At 44.7% G+C, this 20,211-nt stretch overlaps 1 non-coding gene across 1 annotated transcript; it reads right to left on the reverse strand.

Moving 5' to 3' along the window:
* Positions 1-9,457: 9,457 nt before the first annotated feature.
* Positions 9,458-9,621, reverse strand: LOC136306975 (U1 spliceosomal RNA). Its single transcript, XR_010725731.1, has one exon. It is a non-coding gene; the product is annotated as a U1 spliceosomal RNA (small nuclear RNA).
* Between the last annotated feature and the right edge of the window lie 10,590 nt (positions 9,622-20,211).

Genomic DNA, 20,211 nt, shown 5'->3' on the forward strand with positions numbered 1-20,211 from the left:
ATATAGAAAAATCGGTATTAAAATTATTTGGAATTTAAATTTCTGTTTTTCATTATATGTTTTGAAATTTTACTTACTGTGTTTTGTTAACAATTTCATAGTGATTTCTTCCTAGAACCTATCATTTATGTTTATTAAGTGAACAAATAAATTTTTTAATGTTAAAAATTATGTATGTTACATAGGGGGGGACATAAAAATTTTAGAAAGGTTAAGGTGGGGCATGGCACAAAAAAGTTTGGGAAACACTGCTCTAGATTTACTAGATAAAGTATTCCCCTTCTTTAACAGTACGCAGCCTGAAATTACAGAGTCTTGTTGGCTATGCCTTAGTCTCAGACCCCCTTTCTATGTGGGGCTAGGAGCCAACACCTCGAGATAAGGGGAATTAGCTCCTACTACAGTAACCCTTGCAAGGGACCGAAACCAGGATCAGATAAAAGATTGTTTCTCTAAAGGATCCCTCACTTTAGCAGAATTCCATGGGAAAGGAACCTGCTACCTCCTGGCAAATTTCACCTTAAGTAATTCCAATTATAATGACTATTGTCTTGACCAAGAAACCTTACCTGCCACTCTAGAGGGCCCAAAAGTAACAAAGGCTTCTGAAGGACTATGGTTTGTGTGCACTCAAGGCATCTTCAAATGCATAGTTCCTACTCATCCTGAACTTTGTGTAAGTGCATATATTATTCTTCAGGTATACCTATATGGAGGGGACCCTAGGTTTCTTTTTTTTTTTTTTTTTTTTTTTTTTTAGAGAGGAGAGACAGAGAGAGAGAAGGGGGGGGAGGAGCTGGAAGCATCAACTCTCATATGTGCCTTGACCAGGCAAGCCCAGGTTTCGAACCGGTGACCTCAGCATTTCCAGGTCAATGCTTTATCCACTGTGCCACCACAGGTCAGGCTGGGACTTTAGGTTTCTTGTTGATCCACCTAAACGGGCCAAGAGGACCCCACTCCTTATCCCAATCATAGCTACTCTAGGAATTGCAGGATCTGCAGCTGTGGAAACAGCAGCTCTTATTCAGGGGGAATGGCAATTAAGGCAATTATCCACAACCTTTTCTAAGGACATTGCCATACTCCAGAACCAGGTAATTTTCTTGGAAAAGCAAATAGATTCTTTGGTAGAAGTGGCCCTACAGAACAGGAGAGGACTTAATCTCCTTTTCCTCAAACAAGGGGGATTATGTCCTGCCTTAGGCGAGGAATGCTGTTTTTATGCTAATCATTCTGGAATAATTAGGGAGAATATTAAAGTATTAGCAAACAGGTTAAGGAATAGAAAGTTAGAAGATGAGGATAACCCAGGCTGGTATGCCTCTATGTTCAGGACCTCTCCATGGCTAACTACTCTCATATCTACAATTGCTGGGATATGTTAGCTTCTAATACTTTTGTTAGCTCTTACTGTTGGGCCTGTAATTTTTAATAAACACCTCGCATTTATTAAAGAGAGAATTGAGACTGTAAAAGTGATGGTCCTATCTCAACCTACTTATACCATCCTTCTAATGAAGAATCAAGGGTTTGATTTATGCCCTAATAGAAGTAGGGAATGTAAGGACCAAGAAGAGATCAGAATGTTTAAAATAATAGGATGTAGGCTAGGCACTAATAGAACAGGGAACTTAAGTGTTACAGGCAGGCCTTGCTCCTGTTTGTTAGGAATGCCATGCCCAAGGTTGTTCAAGATGCTGACTCACTGACCACAAAGTAACAGTATGTGTGTTTAGGCTTTATGACGGTATATGTGCTATATGTGTTTAGGCTGGCAGGATTTGAAAAATTCCATTCCATATTTGGGTTGTTATGCTACATAAGTATGAATTAGCCAATAGCTAACCACCACATTTGCTTCTATGAACTGCTTGCTTGCTTAGCTTATAAAAGGACTTAGCTGTAAGCGCTAGGCGTGATTCCGATTTGCAGCTCCTTGTGAGTACAGTGTCTCTGGACATCTCGGGAATTTGCCCCTGCACAGGTTAAACTGGCCAATAAAGAAACATCTATACTCCTGAAAGTCTCCGACATCTGTTCTCGTACCCGGTGCATGCTACAAAGGCACATATGAGAAAGCAATCAGTGAACAACTAAGGTGTCACAGCGAAAAACTGATGATTGATGCTTCTCATTTCTCTTCGTTCCTGTCTGTCCGTCCCTGTCTGTCCCTCTCTCTGACTCTCTCTCTGTCTCTGTAAAAAAAACTATTTAAATATTCCCATTTTCATAATCTTATCAGCACTTACATTTTCACATTCTTTAATTGTACATGATGCAGGACTTCACCAGTCAGTTTGGTACCACAGTTTCATGAATGCCCATATCAAGAAGTCCTGTGTGAATCCAATGCGAACCTGCATAGGCCAGGTGGCTGTGATGGTGGCCATGGATACTGGCTTTTCATCCTGGAAATTTCTTTTTTTCCTTTCTTGAGAACATACACAAACTTTAACATTATAATTAATTTTTAGCCCAACATTTTGATTTGTGCAGTTGGAACTTTCAGACTACTTGCAGAGCATGACTGCTTCTTGGATTTGGAAACAGTCTGAAGAACAAACAGTCTCTCTGTGCTGTTTGTTTTCTATTGATAAGTACCCAAAAGCTTTTGTTTTATAAACCTGAACCAGAACTAGGATGTTGAAAATTGCTTAATTATATATTAGCCATTGTTCTCTCACAACCCCACTTGCTTGAACAGTGAGTCAGCTGGCCCTTGGAAGTTCAGTTACCCTCAAAAATCAGAAAACAAATAATGTAAACTTTGGGTCCTGTTTCCCATAAAATCCATCTCTTTGATGATCAGCTGATACACAAAGGTTCTGTTGTAAGGTACCAAAAAGCTGCAAATTAATATTAATATTCTGGGAGAAAAGGTCAGGCCTTCCTGTCCTTTCTTTGGAAAATTGAGGAAAAAGAATATAGAAGTCTCCTGATTTATAAGGACAACTAGGGTCATTTAGTTTTAAGTTCTCTGAAAGGATTAAGGTTATCTGAAGAACTCCCTTTCTCCTTCAATAAGAGACAAAATTAACATACCACCCCACACTGATCTTAGCTCTCCCTCCCTTCCTGGAATCCTGAGATTAACGTGTACCTCTAGGCAAAGGAAGAGAGACAGGAACAGCTAGTGCTCGATTTAGGACCATGATTGGTTCTGACAGACTGGTCATAACACGATTTGGTCGTAAGTTGAGTAGGCTATATGTATAGTACTGTGAAATGATGTTATAAAAATCTTTAAGTCAGCCTGACCAGGCGGTGGTGCAGTGGATAGAGCGTCAGACTGGGATGCGGAAGACCCAGGTTCAGGACCCCGAGTTGCCGGCTTGAGCGTGGGCTCATCTGGTTTGAGCAAAAAAAATTCACCAGCTTGGACCCAAGGTCACTGGCTCAAGCAGGGGGTTACTCGGTCTGCTGAAGGCCCATGGTCAAGGCACGTTTGAGAAATCAATCAATGAACAACAAAGGTGTTGCAACACGCAATGAAAAAATAACGGTTGATGCTTCTTATCTCTTCGTTCCTGTCTGTCTGTCCCTGTCTATCTCTCACTCTGACTCTCTCTCTGTCTCTGTAAAAAAAATAAAAAATAAAGTAAAGTTTAAAAAAAATATTTAAGTCATATTTTATCATAATTTTCTTTTATTATTGTTATATATCATAATTTCTTTGTTCATTTTATGCCATTTGTATTATCTCTACACCATTTTGTTTCTTATTTTTACATTCATCAGGTTTAAGTAAAACACTGCATTACCAGTACAACTGGTTTAACACTTGCATCCAAATATATAGCAATTTCTCCATTTTGTGGATGGGCCAGCTTCACTGCTTTGTTATAACTGTTGATCACATGGGTACAGAACCTTTCACAGCTTCACGAATTCTTTCTTTATCTTTCAAAATCATCAATACAGTCGAGTGTGATAACTTTGTATCATGTGCAATTACATTCACTTTCTTTCCTCCTTTGTACTGCTTAATTACCTTCATTTTTGTGTCGAGATCAATGGCCTTTTTTTCCTTCTTGGCAGGTTGAGGCATAGACAAAGACAATTTCCTCTTGGTAGACATCTTGGGAGGGGTTTGATGAAAAATATCCAAGACACAAAACACAAATTGTTGTACTGAGTCTGGGATAACAGTTGAAATGGTGCATGCAGAGATGGTAGTGCTGCCGGAAGCTGGTCCACACTGTTGTATGCCCAGCTGGGCAACGCTTGCGCTGCCAGATTCGGAGCAGTCGTGGCTAGTGATTGTGGTTGTAAAGTTGAATGGTCGTAAGTCGATCAATACATGTACTAAAAGGATATGTGAATGTCTTTGATTGTATTACCTTGAAAGTTAACATTTCTTTTTTTCCCTTTTTTTCTTTTTTCTTTTTTTTAAATTTATTTTTTTGTATTTTTCTGAAGCCAGAAACGGGGAGGCAGTCAGACAGACTCCCGCATACGCCCGACCAGGATCCACCCGGCATGCCCACCAGGGGGCGATGCTCTCCCCATCCGGGGCGTTGCTCTGTTGCGACCAGAGCCACTCTAGCGCTTGAGGCAGAGGGCACAGAGCTATCCTCAGTGCCTGGGCAAACTTTGCTCCAATGGAGCCTTGGCTGTGGGAAGGGAAGAGAAAGACAGAAAGGAAGGAGAGGGGGAGGGGTGGGGAAGCAGATGTATGCTTCTCCTGTGTGCCCTGGCCAGGAATCGAACCCAGGACTCCTGTACACCAGGCTGACGCTCTACCACTGAGCCAACCAGCCAGGGCGAAAGTTAACGTTTCTTGTAAATCCCCTAGACAAATGTTTTTTATTCATTTTAAGAGGAGAGAGAGAGAACGGGGTTGGGCGGAGCAGGAAGCATCAACTCCCATATGTGCCTTGACCAGACAAGTGCAGGGTTTTGAACCGGTGACCTCAGCATTCCAGGTTGACGTTTTATCCACTGTGCCACCACAGATCAGGCCCCCTTAGACAAATGTTATTCTTGTTAATGATTGTGTCATGCTGTCATTCCCCCCTAACCTGTATGTGGCCAAAGGGTATATAACCAGAGCGCACAATTTGGGTCTGCAATTACCCTGTGTTAGCCATATGTGGCTGGCATATTTAACAAATCTCCTCCTTCAATAAAACTCTTCAAAATTTATTGGGACTAGGTATCCCTACGTGGACTTGATGAAGTGAGGTACAGTGCCTTTCAGAATCTGGGGTATGGCCTGACCAGGCGGTGACACAATAGATAGAGCGTTGGACTGGGATGCCAAGGACCCAGGTTCAAGACCCAGAACTCTCCAGCTTAAGCGTGGGCTCATCTGGTTTGAGCAAAGCTCACCAGATTGGATCCAAGGTCGCTGGCTCAAGCAAGGGGTTACTTGGTCTGCTGAAGTCCCACGGTCAAGGCATATATGAGAAAGCAATCAATGAACAACTAAGGTGTCGCAATAAAAAACTGATGATTGATACTTCTCATCTCTCTCTGTTCCTGTCTGTCTGTCCCTATCTATCCCTCTCTCTGACTCTCTCTGTCTCTGTAAAAAAAAAAAAAAAAAAAAAAAGCCTGACCTTTGGTGGCGCAGTGGCTAAAGTGTCGACCTGGTATGCTGAGGTTGCCGTTTGAAACCCTGGGCTTGCCTGGTCAAGGCACATATGGGAGTTGATGCTTCCTGCTCCTCCGCTCTTTTCTCTCTCTCTCTCTCCAATAAAAATAAATAAAGAAAATCTAAAAAAAAAAGAAAAGAATCTGGGGTATAGTACTTTATAACAATTCAACTTAATACTTTTTTTTTTTTTTTTTTGGCAGGGACAGAGAGAGTCAGAGAGAGGGATAGATGGGGACAGACAGGTAGGAACAGAGAGAGATGAAAAGTATCAATCATCAGTTTTTTGTTGCGACACCTTAGTTGTTCATTGATTGCTTTCTCATATATGCCTTGACCGTGGGCCTTCAGCAGACCAAGTAACCCCTTGCTTGAGCCAGCGACCTTGGATCCAATCTGGTGAGCTTTGCTCAAGCCAGATGAGCCCACGCTTAAGCTGGAGAGTTCAGGGTCTTGAACCTGGGTCCTCAGCATCCCAGTCCAACGCTCTATCCACTGTGCCACCGCCTGGTCAGGCTCAACTTATACTTTTTTTTTTTTTTCTTTTTTCTTTTTCTGAAGCTGGAAACAGGGAGAGACAGTCAGACAGACTCCCGCATGCGCCCGACCGGGATCCACCTGGCACGCCCAACAGGGGCGACGCTCTGCCCACCAGGGGGCGATGCGCTGCCCCTCCGGGGCGTCGCTCTGCTGCGACCAGAGCCACTCTAGCGCCTGGGGCAGAGGCCAAGGAGCCATCCCCAGTGCCCGGGCCATCTTTGCTCCAATGGAGCCTTGGCTGCGGGAGGGGAAGAGAGAGACAGAGAGGAAGGAGGGGAGGGGGTGGAGAAGCAGATGGGCGCTTCTCCTATGTGCCCTGGCCGGGAATCGAACCCGGGTCCCCCGCACGCCAGGCCGACACTCTACCGCTGAGCCAATTCTTTTTTTAAAATATTTTATTTATTGATTTTTAGAGAGAGGGGAGAGAAAGAGAGAAGGGGGAGGAGCAGAAAGCATCAACTCCCATATGTGCCTTGACCAGGCAAGCCCAAAGTTTCGAACTGGCAACCTCAGTGTTTCAGGTCGATGCTTTATCCCACTGCACCACCACAGGTCAGGCCTCTCTCTCCTCATTCTTTGAAAATGAATAAATAGAGGCCCTAGCCGGTTGGCTCAGTGGTAGAGCATCAGCCTGGCGTGCAGGAGTCCCGATTTCGATTCCCGGCCAGGGCACACAGGAGAGGCGCCTATCTGCTTCTCCACCCCTCCCCCTCTCCTTCCTCTCTGTCTCTCTCTTTCCCTCCCGCAGCCAAGGCTCCATTGGAGCAAAGTTGGCCCGGGCGATGAGGATGGCTCCATGGCCTCTGCCTCAGGCACTAGAATGGCTCTGGTCGCAACAGAGCGACTCCCCGGATGGGCAGAGCATCACCCCCTGGTGGGTGTGCTGGGTGGATCCCAGTCAGGCGCATGCGGGAGTCTGTCTGACTGCCTCCCCGTTTCCAGCTTCAGAAAAATACACACACACAAAAAAAATAATAATAATAACAATAAAAAATAAAATAAATAAATTTTAAAAATGAATAAATAAAATCTAAAAAAATTTTAAAAAATGAATATTCAAAAACTAATAAAAAAATAAATAGAAAAGTAAGTTTATTAGCAAAGCAATGAGACAAAGAGTGGGCTACTCCACAGACAGAGCAGCCCCTCTTTAGTGGAATTTGCTTCCTTTATTGGAGTTCATTTAATTGGGGGAGTAGAATATTCAGTGAGGGGCAGGAATATTCAGGATCCTCCTAGGAAAGGGGAGGAGGTTTCTCAGAGGAAATTTGTGGACCATTTTGTATCTTTTTTTTTAAATTCATTTTTAGAGAGGAGAGAGAGGGAGAGAGAGGAGAGAGAGACAGAGAGAGAGAAGGGGGGAGGAGTTGGAAGCATCAACTCCCATATGTGCCTTGACCAGGCAAGCCCAGGGTTTTGAACCGGTGACTTCAGCATTTCCAGGTTGACGCTTTATCCACTGCGCCACCACAGGTCAGGCCTTTTTTTAAATTTTTTAATTAATTAATTATTTTCAGAGTCAGAGAGAAGGATAGATAGGGACAGACAGACGGGAACGGAGAGAGATGAGAAGCATCAATCATCAGTTTTTTGTTGCGACACCCTAGTTGTTCATTGATTGCTTTCTCATATGTGTCTTGACAGGGGGGCCACAGCAGAGCAAGTGACCCATTGCTCAAGCCAGTGAACTTGGGCTCAAGCTGATGAGCCTTGCTGAAACCAGATGAGCCTACGCTCAAGCTGGTAACATCGGGGTTTCGAACCTGGGTCCGCTGCGTTCCATTCCGATGCTCTACCTATTGTGCTATCGCCTGATCAGTCTAAAGATTTTATTTATTGAGTTTACAGAGAGAAATGGGAATGGGTAGGAATGAGAAGTATCAACTCATACTTTCTTCATTTTAGTTATTCATTGATTGCTTGTCATTTGCTCTTTGTGCCTTGACAGGGTAAGCCCAGGATTTTGAACCAAAGACCTCAACCCTTACAGGTTAATGCCTAAAAGCATATATTCTTAACTATCCTGCAATCCAATTCTGCCTTGTTTTCTGATACCTTCATTTAATTTTCTTTAAGAACCTACTTAGCCTGACCTGTGGTGGCACAGTGGATAAAGAGTCGACCTGGAATGCTGAGGTCATTGGTTCAAAACCCCAGACTTGCTGGGTTAAGGCACATACAAGAAGCAGCTACAGGTTGATGCTTCCCGCTCCTGTCCTCCCCCTTTCTCTCTCTCTCTTCTGTCTAAAATCAATAAATAAAATCTTTAAAAAAAAAAAAAAAAAGAACCTACATAGCCTGACCAGGCAGTGGCGCAGTGGATAGAGCATTGGACTGGGATGCAGAAGACCTAGGTTCGAGACCCCGAGGTTGCCAGCTTGAGCGTGGGCTCATATGGTTTGAGCAAAAAGCTCACCATCTTGGACCCAGGGTCGCTGGCTCGAGCAAGGGGTTACTCGGTCTGCTGAAGGCCCGCGGTCAAGGCACATATGAGAAAGCAATCAATGAACAACTAAGGTGTTGCAACAAAAAACTAATAATTGATGCTTCTCATCTCTCTTCGTTCCCGTCTGTTTGTTCCTCTCTCTGTCTCTAAAAACAACAACAAAAACAACAAAACCGTACTTAATTTTTATTAACCAATGCCATCCCAAGAAATTAAAACAAAATAACCTCTTTAATTTCAAATGCATAAAAGAAACTGTAAAACTGTTATTCTCAGGAGCATTTAATTTATTTTTTTATTCATTTTATAGAGGAGAGAGAGAGAGAAGGAGAGAGAGAAAAGGGGGAGAGTAGCAAAAAGCATTGACTTTCATATTTTCCTTGACCAAGGAACCCAGGGTTTTGAACCAGTGACCTCAGCATTCCAGGTTGATGCTTTATCCATTACACCAGTGGTCTCCAACCCCTGGGCTGCGGACTGGTACTGGTCCGTGGGCCATTTGGTTCTGGTCTGCAGAGAAAGAATAAATAACTTACATTATTTCCATTTTATTTATATTTAAATCTGAATGATGTTTTATTTTTAAACAATGACCAGATTCCCTCTGTTACATCCATCTAAGACTCACTCTTGATGCTTGTCTCGGTCACGTGATACATTTATCCGTCCCACCCTCAAGGCTGGTCTGTGAAAATATTTTCTGACATTAAACCGGTCCGTGGCCCAAAAAAGGTTGGGGACCACTGCATTACACCACCACAGATCAGATCTCAGCAACATTTTAAATCTTGCTATACTTGCATATGTTGTCAATTTGGTTCAAACTTTACAGAAATTGTTTTCTGTTGATTTGTTTGTTTGTTTTTAACTACCAGGGGAGAGCAGGAATGCAGTCTCCTATTACCACAAATGATGCAGTTGAGTTTCCCACATTTGAGGAATTTGCAGGGGTCAACACAGCCAGAGTGCAATAGATAAGCCTTGTCCTGGGAAAACCACCTTTGTGGTCATGGTATTTCCCCTGCCAGGCAAGTATAAAAATTCCTTTGTTTTGACCTAAGGCAACTTTACCTTCAAACTCAAAACTACACCCATCTCTTTAACTGCAGATAAGAACTCTAGTTAGGGGCTTTGTCCAAATAAGAGATTATCAACTATAATCTCTTTTTGTCCCACCTATATGGCAAGGAAAATTTTTATTTACTAAACATCTACTCTTCTTGCAATAATCCTTTGAAGATACATGAACTCCTCTTTAGTTTGGAATGTCTTATATACCCATGTTTCCTTTCTATCTTTGAACCTCAGTACATCTGGGATCTCACTCTTACATGTATGTGAAGTTCCTATACATACATGCGTATTAAATTTGGTATTTTCTCTTATTAATCCACCTCAGGTGTTTGATTATTAGATCCCCTTCAAAGAACTATGCAAGTAGACCTCCTTTTCAATGCTTTTTTTTTTTTTTTTTTTTTTTTTACAAAGACAGAGTCAGAGAGAGGGATAGGTAGGGACAGACAGGAAAGGAGAGAGATGAGAAGCATCAATCATCAGTTTCTCGTTGTGGCACTTTAGTTGTTCATTGATTGCTTTCTCATATGTGCCTTGGCCGTGGGGCTACAGTAGACCGAGTAACCCCTTGCTCAAGCCAGTGACCTTGGGTCCAAGCTGGTGAACTTTTGCTCAAACCAGATGAGCCTGCACTCAAGCTGGCCACCTCAGGGTCTCGAACCTGGGTCCTCCGCATCCCAGTCGGACGCTCTATCCACTGTACCACCTCCTGGTCAGGCTCAATGCTATTTTTTAATATCCTAAAAAAATGTGTAACCAATTTTTTAATCAGACCTCCTGGCCAAAGCATTTTACTTTAAACAACTGAAGTGATATCATCTTGTTTGTATATACAAACCAGAAAATATCTAGATGCAAATATTAATTTCTTAGACTAGATGCAGCAGATGAATTTTGGCATAGCCATACACATTCATAAAGCCTGATAACCAATCATTATCCTGAATGTGCAAATCCACTTCCCAGCTTTTCCAAACGATCAGTGTCTTTCAAGGAAATATTTATTACAGGAGTGCAAAGAATGCATTTAAACCCTTATCAGTAATATTTTCATTCAAGGAATGTGTGTACACCTTCCACCCTCACCCTAGATTTAGTTCATGATTTTATTGGCCCTGGAGCGCAGGATTTCTCAGAAGCTCATTCAGTAGAGACCGCCTACTTGTTCTGAATAAGCAACAGGGAAACTGATAAAAACCTGGCGTCAGCGTCCCCTGGTGCTTAAGTGCAGGGGACACCAGTGCTGACCAACTTCATCTACCAGACCGGTACTGATGAGCTGGGGTGGCGTCCTGTAATTGCCAGCTGCTCATTTCGTACGAACCCTGGAGACTGAGCTTTCGGGTTTTCCCTGCGTGCTGCGGCACAGTCGTGTCTGTGACCCCAGCCCACCAACGGATGGCGGCGGGTCCAGTCTGGGACTCGGTACCTGCACTACGCTGGACGTGGGCTCGGATCCAGCACTTATCCCAGCCAGGCAGGCGGTACCACGTCTTCCACACCTTCCACGGTCGTGGAACCCAGAGAGTCTGGGCGTGAGGAAGGGACCGTGGCCAGCTTGTAGCCCGAAGCGTGGGAGGCGAAGCCCGCATCGGCTCTTGCTGCATTTGCCTCCTTGACGTCCCTGCTGGAAGCTCATTGCTTGTGACCCTGACCGTGACCGTGACCGTGACCCCAGGGCGCTGTCTTCCCAGGTGTTCTTTGCGTATGTGAGTGCTGGGCTCGTGGGGAGCGCAAGGGCCGAGTGGGTGGGCTGGCCGCGGGGCTGTGGACATCGGCCCAGAAAGGTCGCCTCGGGCCAGGCTTTTCCACACGTGGGCTGTGTCCTGAGTCCATGGTTACAGACCAAGACCAGAGCCTGTAGGAGGGCAGAGAGAGTTCCGGACCACTCGACAGAAATTGGGGAGATGTAAAGAGTAGGCAGCCTGGAAAGGAGCTGGGAGATCTTGGAAAAACTTCAGGTTTGGAAAGTACAGTGTAAATGCTTGATGTCTTTGTGAAGTGCAGGAGCTGCGTCCTCAGGGTGGGTTGGGAAGGTCTGGCGGACTCTTCCACATTTAGCATTTTCACGACTGATTATTAGCACTCTGCCTCTGAGCTCAGGGACCCTGACATCCAAGCCGGTGAACTTCTGAGTGTATAAGTGGTGACAGCCCTTTGAGGTGTCTTTGGCTTGAAATGTTGGTGGGTGTTGGGAGTACATTTGGTACAATATAGAAAAGTTCAATTTGGATGACTAGGTTTTCAATAATCCCTCCCATTTTCATCTGAAAATAAATATGAAACACAAACTGAAAATTCAGACTGCTTTTTAAGAAAACAATGTGTTGGTGCAGCTAATTTTGTGTATAGTAGTGTATGTTAAGGGCCTTCAAATGTGTGAAAGTAAAGTTGATTATGGATAGATAAAAGGTTATTGAGCATGGAAGTTACTACAAGATGGGAAAAAAAGTTTGTTAATATTGTTACTTTAAAAGGGATTAACCAATATATTCTTTTGGTAGACAATATATTGGTTAATCCCTTTCAAATTACTAGAATATATTGGTTAATTTTAAAATACTAATGTATTTACAGAGACAGAGAGAGAGAGTCAGAGAAAGGGATAGATAGGGACAGACAGGAATGGAGAGAGATGAGAACCATCAATCATCAGTTTTTTGTTGCAACACCTTAATTGTTCATTGATTGCTTTTTCATATGTGCCTTGACCGCGGGCCTCCAGCAGACCGAGTAACCCCTTGCTAGAGCCAGCGACCTTGGGTCCAAGTTGGTGAGCTTTTGCTCAAACCAGATGAACCCGCGCTCAAGCTGGCAACCTCGGGGTCTCGAACCTGGGCCCTCTACATCCCAGTCTGACTCTCTATCTACTGCGCCACCACCTGGTCAGGCTATTTATTGATTTTGAGAGAGAGAGAGAGAGAGAGAGAGAGAAGAGAGAGAAGAGAGAGACAGTGTGTGAGGAGATAGAAGCATCAACTCATAATAGTAGTTACTTCTCATCTGTGCCTTGACCAGGCAACCCTGTTTTTTAAAGATTTTTTTTTTTTTTTTTTTTTTTTGTATTCTGAAGCTGGAAACGGGGAGGCAGTCAGACAGACTCCTGCATGCGCCCGACCGGGATCCACCGGCCTGCCCACCAGGGGGCGATGCTCTGCCCATCTGGGGCGTCTGTCTGCCGCAACCAGAGCCATTCTAGCGCCTGAGGCAGAAGCCAAGGAGCCATCCCCAGCGCCCGGGCCATCTTTGCTCCAGTGGACCCTTGGCTGTGGGAGGGGAAGAGAGAGACAGAGAGGAAGGAGGGGGGGTTACATATCAAAATTTTATCATACCGAATTATTTTTGTTGCTGACAAATTTTATGACAAAGATAATGTTGTAAGGTACCAAAAAGCTGCAAAATTAATATTAATATTCTAGGAGGAAAAGGTCGGGCTTTCCTGTCCTTTCTTTGGAAAATGGAGGAAAAAGAATATAGAAGTCTCATAACTTACAAGGACAACTAGGGTCATTTGGTTTTAAGTTCTCTGAAAGGATTAAGGTTATCTGAGGAACTCCCTTTCCCTTTCAATAAGCGACAAAATTTACATACCACCCCACACTGATTTTAGCTCTCTCTCCATTCCTGGAATACTGAGATTAACGTGTACCTCTAGGCAAAGGAGGAGAGATAGGTACTGAAAGGATTTGTGAGTATCTTTGATTGTATTACCTTGAAAATTTTAATGTTCTTTGTAAATCCCCTTCTAGACAAATGTTAATCTTGTTAATGTAACACAATTCTTGTTAAATGTTAATCTTAATGATTATATCATGCTGTCATGCCCCCCAACCTGCCCCCTGGTGGGCGTGCCAGGTGGATCCCGGTTGGGTGCATGCGGGAGTCTGTCTGACTGCCTCCCCGTTTCCAACTGCAGAAAAAAAAATACAAAAAAAAAAAAAAGATTTTATTTGCCTGACCAGGCAGTGACTCAGTGGATAGAGCGTCGGACTGGGATGCCGAGGACCCAGGTTCGAGACCCCAAGGTTGCTAGCTTGAGCACGGGCTCATCTGGTTTGAGCAAAGCTCACCAGCTTGGACCCAAGGTCGCTGGCTCGAGCCAGGGGTTACTTGGTCTGCTGAAGGCCCATTGTCAAGGCACATATGAGAAAGCAATCAAAGAACAACTAAGGGGTCCTGGCCGGTTGGCTCAGCAGTGGAGCATCGGCCTGGCGTGCGGGGGACCCGGGTTCGATTCCTGACCAGGGCACATAGGAGAGGCACCTATTTGCTTCTCCAACCCCCCCTCCTTCCTCTCTGTCTCTCTCTTCCCCTCCCGCAGCCAAGGCTCCATTGGAGCAGGGATGGCTCGGGCGCTGGGGATGGCTCCTTGGCCTCTGCCCCAGGTGCTGGAGTGGCTCTGGTCAGCAGAGCGAGGTCCTGGAGGGGCAGAGCATCGCCCCCTGGTGGGCGTGCCGGGTGGATCCTGGTCGGGCGCATGCGGGAGTCTGTCTGACTGTCTCTCCCCATATCCAGCTTCAGAAAAATACAAAAACAAAAAACAACTAAGGTGTCGCAATGTGCAACGAAAAACTAATGATTGATGCTTCTCATCCCTCCATTCCTGTCTGTCTGTCCCTATCTATCCCTCTCTCTGACTCTCTCTGTAAAAAAAAAAAAAAAGACTATTTATTAGCCTGACCTGTGGTTGTGCAGTGGATATAGCGTCGACTTGGAAGGCTGAGGTCGCTAGTTTGAACCCTGGGCTTGACTGGTCAAGGCACATATAGGAGTTGATGCTTCCTGCCTGCCCCCCCATCTCTCTCTCTCTCTCTCCGCTTTCTCTCTCTTCCTCCCCTTCCCTCTAAAATGAATAAATAAAATGAAAACAATTACTGTATCTGTTAATCCCCTGGTAGACAAATCTTTCAGGTAAGTAATTAGGATAAAAGATTTTACTTATTAATTTTACAGAGAAGAGGGGCTGGGGGAAGATGGGACAGGTGAAGTATCAACTCATAGTTTCTTCACTTTAGTTGTAAACTGATTGCTTGTTGTATGTGCCTTAACCAGGCAAGCACAGGGTTTTGAACCATTTTTGGTTGATGCTTTATCCACTGCATCACCACAGGCGAGGCTAAGGAAGTCTCTGTGTTTTTGTTTTTTCTTTTCTGTCTTTTGCTAGAGAGAGATGGGAACATGGATCTATTCCTGTATGTCCCCTCCCTGGGGATCAAACCTGCAACCTCCACATTTCGGACCTGCTGTAACCAACCTATCCAGCCAGGGCCAACCAAGCGTGGGGTTTTGAACTGGTAGCCTAAGTCTTCCAGGTCGATAGTCCATCCACACTGCACAACCACAAGTCAGGCCATCCTCATTTAAAAATCCATTATTAGTTATTCCTCCTTCTCATGATAATTCTCCCCACCCCATAAGATTTTAAAGCAAGTATTCTACTTCACTAGGAGACTGAGATATTGAATATCTCATTTTAGAGTCACATAGTTAATTTATAGATAAAATATTCAGAGAATTATAGCATGGAAGGTGAGTAGTATACTGGTTATTTATTTCAAACTATAAGAGAAAGTTTATTTAGAAAATCACAGAAGTAGAAGTGAGCTCTAGAAGAAGGGAGTCAGGAACCAAGTTACAGAGGCAAGCACCTAGTAGGGGAGAGGGGTGTGGAAAGGCACAGGCGTGCTCCCTGGAGAGCACCGTACAGGTTGTTTAAACTGGGGATGGATAGGTATGGCGAAAGTAAAATTGCTGCTTCCACCTTGATTTCAGTGAGAAAGTTTTGTTTTTGGCAAGATGATAGAGTAAAGTCTTAGCCAGGTCAGAAACCCTGTTGAACAGTTTCTTGCACTTTTCTGATATGGAGAGAGAAACTTTACCCTCAAGGTTCTTTGGCTGGTCTAATAATTAAATGATGTGAGACAGATTAATAAGAGAAAAGAACCAAATTTATTAATTACATATGTATGGGACCCTTCCATACATGAGTCAGAGATGTGCACAGGAGGTTCAGAAATAGAAAGTGGAATTTAGGTACAGATGACATCCTGAGCTAGGGGTGAGGTAAGGTGCCTTGGGGGTTTCAAAGGGTCCTTGCAGAATGATAAGAAGAGCCAATGCTTAGTAAATGGAGGTTTTCCCTGGGTGCCTTTCCTCCTACTAGCACACTCATGCCTTTCCCTTCCCCATCTTCCCTCTCAGGTGTGCATCTCCTAATCTCAGTCTAAGGGACCCCATGAGGTCTGCAACCAGGGAAGCAATGGGTAGCAGCAGCTTATCCTGGGCTAACCCCCTTAACCTGTTTCCAAGTCCCCCTTTTCTCTGACTTCTCACTGAGTCAAAACAGCCCTGCCTAGACTCCTTTTTCTCCTATTACATGTCTAGAGAGGAAGAGCAGCTCCGCCTAGGCTCTCTTCTGTTGCTTCCTCTATCCCAAGCCTTTCCTTGTTGTGCTGTCCCCAACTTTAATAAATGTACTTTCAAAATTAAAACAAAAACAGAAGTTTGTCCTGTCATACAGGTAGGTCTAAGAGATTACGATTGATAATCTCTTACTCTGGACAAGGCCCCTAATTCAAGTTCTTGTAGGTACTTAATGTAAGGGCAGAAGTTTCTCTCAGCCTGAGGCTAAAGTTTCCTTTAGCCCCCAAAATCTGGGTGTCACACTGGCACATCTTGGGGTGAGCTGTTCTGAACTCACACTGATCACTAGCCCAGGCCCTTTGAGCTAGTTCTTCTTAGGCCTGGATGGCATTAGGTAGCTTTCATTTCTCTTTTTTTAATATTTTATTTATTGATTTTACAGAGGTGGGTGAGAAATAAAAAGTATCAATGCATAGTTGCTTTCCTTTAGTTGTTTATTGATTGCTTGTTGTATGTACCTAGACCAGGCAAGCCCAGGGTCTCCAACAGGTGACCTCAGGGTTCTGGGTTCATAAGCCACTGCATCACCAAAGGTCAGGCCAACACTTCGTATCCTTATCTGACCATCACTGGGAATGCAAAAGGCATTCAATTATTATTCTATTATGAATAAATACTGTTGAAGTGATCTGTTACATAAGTGTTCAGCCAGCCAATAGAGTCATTACCCAGTGAAAGTCTAAAGACCTAGGATCTCATCCTGGAGTGTTAATATTAGCTCATAGTCTCTTCCGTAAAATGGTGTAACTCAGCACAAGTTATGCAGATCAAATGATGTGGGAGACGGGCTGTGTGCTGGTGGGGTCATTGTAGCCTAAGGCTTGGTTTTGGACTGAGCCTTCCCCACTCTCTTAATACTAAGATCTTTTCAACACTAAGCTTTTCTCCACACCCTTGACTGTTGCATGATGTAGGGTGGTGCACTCTTTTTTTTTTTTTTTTTTTTTTTACAGAGACAGAGTCAGAGAGAGGGATAGACATGGACAGACAGACAGAAATGGAGAGAGATGAGAAGCATCAATCATTAGTTTTTTGTTGCGCATTGCAATACCTTAATTGTTCATTGATTGCTTTCTCATATGTGCCTTGACCGCGGGCCTTCAGCAGACATAGCAACCCCTTGCTTGAGCCAGCAACCTTGGGCTCAAGCTGGTGAGCTTTTGTTCAAACCAGATGAGCCCTCACTCAAGCTGGTGACCTGGAGGTCTTGAACCTGGGTCCTCCACATCCCAGTCCAATGCTCTATCCACTGACCTACCACCCGGTCAAGTGGGTGGTGCACTCTTATGAGGAATCCAATTTTTGCCTCAGATGAGTGGCTTTATATCAGAGACTTCCCTATTTGTATATCAGATTAAAGGCTTTAATTGTCTATGCTATATAATAAAGCAAAGACGGGGACTCGCTCTCTCTGATATTGCCAGCAGCATTGAAGAGGCCTCCTGATCCCATCCTCTTTTCTCGGTTAGTCTATTTTCTTTTTTTTTTTTTTTTTTTTTTAATTTTATTTATTCATTTTTAGAGAGGAGAGAGAGACAGACAGAGAGGGAGAGAGAGGAGAGACAGAAGGGGGGAGGAGCTGGAGGCATCAACTCCCATATGTGCCTTGACCAGGCAAGCCCAGGGTTTCGAACTGGCGACCTCAGCATTTCCAGGTCGACGCTTTATCCACTGCGCCACCACAGGTCAGGCTCGGTTAGTCTATTTTCTTAATTCCACACCATTCTCCCTCAGGACCTGGATTACTAGCCTTGCTTTTTTATGACAAAATGAGATCATATAACATGGAAACTGTAAAACACTACCTCTATCTTCCATATAAACAATATATTTAATATATAATTTCAATATGTAATGCATATAAAATTAGTCATGAGAGACATTTTACTTTTTTTTTTTAATACAAGAGAGAAAAGAACAGGCGGGGACAGACAGACAGGAAGGGAGAGAGATCAACTGGTAGTTGCAGGACTTTAGTTTTATTTATTTATTTATTTTTGTGGCAGAGACAGTCAGAGAGGGACAGATAGGGACAGACAGACAAGAAGGGAGAGAGATGAGAGAGAAACATCAATTCTTCGTTGCAGTTCCTTAGTTGTCCATTGACTGATTTCTCATATGTGCCTTGACCGGGGGGCTACAGCAGGCCGAGTGACCCCTTGCTTGAGCCAGCAACCTTGGGCTCAAGCTGGTGAGCCTTGCTCAAACCCAATGAGCCCATGCTCAAGCTGGCAACCTTGGGGTCTCGAACCCTGGTCCTCCGCATCCCAGTCTGACACTGTCCACTGCGCCACCGCCTGGTCAGGCAGTTGCAGCACTTTAGTTGTTCATTGATTGCTTTCTCATATGTGTCTTGACCCCCGGGGCACCAGCTGAGCCAGTGACCCCTTGCTCAAGCCAGCGACCTTTGGGCTCAAGCCAGCAACCACAGGGTCATGTCTATGATCCCAGGATCAAGCCTGCAACCTTGGGGTTTCTAACCTGGTTCCTCAGCATCCTAGATTGACACTCTATCTCCTGTACCACTGCCTGGTCAGGCAGAAATATTTTACGTTTTATTCATAGAAAGTCTTCAAAATCTGAGGTGAATCCTACATGTACAGCACATCTTTTTTTTTTTTTTTTTTGTGGCAGAAACAGAGAGGGACAAATAGGGACAGACAGATAAGATGGGAAGCATCGATTCTTTTTTTTTTTTTTTTTTTTAATTTTCTTTTTCAGAGACAGAGTCAAAGAGAGGGATAGGGACAGACAGACAGGAAAGGAGAGATTAGAAGCATCAATCATTAGTTTTTCATTGTGACATCTTAGTTGTTCGTTGATTGCTTTCTCATATGTGCCTTGACTGTGGGCCTTCGGCAGACTGAGTAACCCCTTTTTTGAAGTGAGCCTTGCTCAAACCAGATGAGCCCGCACTCAAGCCGGCGACCTCGGGGTCTCGAACCTGGGTCCTTGGCATCCCAGTCCGACGCTCTATCCACTGCGCCACCACCTGGTCAGGCAGGAAGCATCAATTCTTCATTGCGGTACCTTAGTTGTTCATTGATTACTTTCTCATATGTGCCTTGACCCGGGGGCTACAGCAAACTGAGTGACCCCTTGCTCAAGCCAGTGACCTTGGGCTCAAGCTAGTGAGCCTTGCTCAAACCAGATGAGCTTGCACTCAAGCTGGCGACCTCGGGGTTTTGAACATGGGTCCTCCATGTCCCAGTCTGATGCTCTATCCACTGCGCCATCGCCTGATCAGGCTGTACAGCATATCTTTTTTTTTTTTGGTATTTTTCTGAAGTTGGAAACGGGGAGACAGTCAGACTCCCGCATGCACCCGACCGGGATTCACCTGGCATGCCCACCAGGGGGCGATGCTCTGCCCATCTGGGGCGTTGCTCTGTCGCAACCAGAGCCATTCTAGCGCCTGAGGCAGAGGCCATGGAGCCAGCCTCAGGCCTGGGGCCAACTTTTCTCCAATGGAGCCTTGGCTGCGGGAGGGGAAGAGAGAGACAGAGAGGAAGGAGAGGGGGAGGGATGGAGAAGCAGATGGATGCTTCTCCTGTGTGCCCTGGCTGGAAATCGAACCCGGGACTCCCACACGCCAGGCCAACGCTCTACCACTGAGCAAACCAGCCAGGGCTTGTACAGCACATCTTAATGGGCCTGGCCACATCTCTCTCTCTTTCTTTCTTTTCTTTTTTTTTCTTTTACAGGGACAGAGAGAGAGAGTCAGAGAGACGGATAGATAGGGACAGACAGACAGGAACAAAGAGAGATGAGAAGCATCAATCATCAGTTTTTTGTTACGACACCTTAGTTGTTCATTGATTGCTTTCTCATATGTGCCTTGACCGTGGGTCTTCAGCAGACTGAGTAACCCCTTGCTTGAGCCAGCGACCTTGGGTCCAAGCTGGCGAGCTTTGCTCAAGCCAGATGAGCCCGCGCTCAAGCTGGCGACCTTGGGGTCTCGAACCTGAGTCCTCTGCATCCCAGTTGGACGCTCTATCCACTGCACCACTGACTGGTCAGGCCTCTCTTTTCATTTTTCCGAAGCTGGAAACAGGGAGAGACAGTCAGACAGACTCCTGCATGCGTCCGACCGGGATCCACCCGGCACGCCCACCAGGGGTGAAGCTCT

Source organism: Saccopteryx bilineata, chromosome 5 (genome assembly GCF_036850765.1).
Source record: "Saccopteryx bilineata isolate mSacBil1 chromosome 5, mSacBil1_pri_phased_curated, whole genome shotgun sequence".
Classification (NCBI taxonomy): Eukaryota; Metazoa; Chordata; class Mammalia; order Chiroptera; family Emballonuridae; genus Saccopteryx; species Saccopteryx bilineata.